The 1790-nt window shown below is 40.9% G+C and overlaps 1 non-coding gene across 1 annotated transcript; it reads left to right on the top strand.

Annotated features, from left to right (window-relative positions):
• The first annotated feature begins 670 nt into the window (after positions 1-670).
• On the top strand, positions 671-742 carry TRNAW-CCA (transfer RNA tryptophan (anticodon CCA)). The gene has a single exon. It is a non-coding gene; the product is annotated as a tRNA-Trp (tRNA).
• The last annotated feature ends 1048 nt before the right edge of the window (positions 743-1790 follow it).

Here is a 1790-nt window from a genome sequence, read left to right as displayed (position 1 = left end):
TTCGGGCCAGCAGCCGAGCGCCATACAACTCAGCCACCGCGGCGGCTGTTGTTGCCTGTATGAGGAGCATCGCATATTATCATATGAATCCGTGCTTAATTAGAAACTATGTGTATTGGTAAATAATATTATTAATACTGATACTCCTCTTATTGCCATACCGTAACACAAGACATGCATAAAATGGAAATTTCAATTTGTCTGCCTGTCGCAATGTATACAGGAAACGATTTCTTCAATTTGCCGGCGCAAAAGTCTGCAAGACAGTGCTTTTAATGTGAAGCTTACAAATAAATTTAGGCGGTGCTGCAAGGTTTTCTTTAGTAGCAGCCAAGAATGGCCCTGACCCCCACTTTTCTTTAACGGTTTGTTGACCTTTCCTAACTTTTCTTTCCTGTTCCTTATCCCTTCGTGGTTTCTTCCCTTTTTCTTTAAAGTGTTACTTCAAGTGCGTATTTTGTTCCAAGATACTTTTTTATTCCTGTTTGCGCGTTTATTTTTCTTTTATTTATTTATTATATTTTTTAACACTTCGTTCAAAAATCTGTTTTAGTTGCTCTTTTAGTTGTTATATCTTTTTTTTATCCTGATTCTTTGGTCTATAACTACACTAAGGGCACATTTTCTGTGAAGCCTTAAAAAGAACACTGCGTTGTTCGCGCAGCACGTGGACTCGGTGGCGTAACGGTAGCGCGTCTGACTCCAGATCAGAAGGTTGCGTGTTCAAATCACGTCCGGGTCAAAATTTTTTTTAAGGGGGGGGGGGAGGCGGAAAATAATATAGGTACCAACATTTTGGTGTAAATGAGACAACTGTTATCGCTAAGCTGGAAAACTAATTAGAATTTGAACTTCTAAAAGGAACTGCAATTTCGTCGCTTAAACTTGCAGAAGAGTAGTGCGTCTTGTTTTCTTCAAACCAGTTGAGGCCTGTTCATACCCCATTTATATTTCGTGCAGCACAAATCACGGAAGGCAAGAATGACGGGCTTCACGTTTTTCTGTCCCTATCGGGGCAATGCCAGAATAGCCTCGGAGGTACAAGCAAGAACTGTTATTTCTTGCACTCATCTGTGACAGACTTGTTTAGGGAAAAAGAAGCTGTTCCTATGGGAACAAGCCGTCACCAGCAGCCAGCAGTGTATTATGCGAAGTTACGAATAGCAGGAAATTGTGCAGAGAGGAGCGATCATGCTTAACTGGAAGTCATATCCCAGGTGAAAATATCCCAATTGGTTCTTGCCGGTTTTAAGTGTTTTCAACTGGAATCAGCTGACTCCTGCTGGAACCAGCTAGCAGCCAATAGGCTACCAACTGTAACCTGGTCGTTTCATTTCCAGAATGAACTGGTTCGACCAGGAATCACTCCAGTCTGGAAATGGAACCAGCTGGATGCAGTTAATCTAGAAATAAAATCACCTAGAACCAGTTGGTATGAAAATTAAAGCACCTGGCCCGGAGCTGAAACCAGCCTGTCGGAAACAATGTAATCTGGAAATAGAACCAGACTGCGAATTAGAATAGACTGGGACTTGAGCAAGGAATTTATGTGTGGTTCAGATGAGTTGATACCTACATAAGGTATTGGTTCGTGTAAGAAATTAGATCTCTCAAGGTGGTCCGATTAAGCGAGCAAGTCTGTGAATTACGTTCTGTAATACAAACTGACGCTTACTTTGGTAGAACAAATGAAAGGCTCACGGTGAGAGCTTTCCCAAAAGTCCTTCTGGTTAACAATTTTAACAATAACATATATTTGCTTATTGTAATATGTTTGGTTACTAATCAAA

Source organism: Amblyomma americanum, chromosome 1 (assembly GCF_052857255.1).
Source record: "Amblyomma americanum isolate KBUSLIRL-KWMA chromosome 1, ASM5285725v1, whole genome shotgun sequence".
Taxonomy (NCBI): Eukaryota; Metazoa; Arthropoda; class Arachnida; order Ixodida; family Ixodidae; genus Amblyomma; species Amblyomma americanum.
Note: the sequence above shows the minus strand (reverse complement) of the source record. Positions and strands in the feature narration are given on the sequence as shown.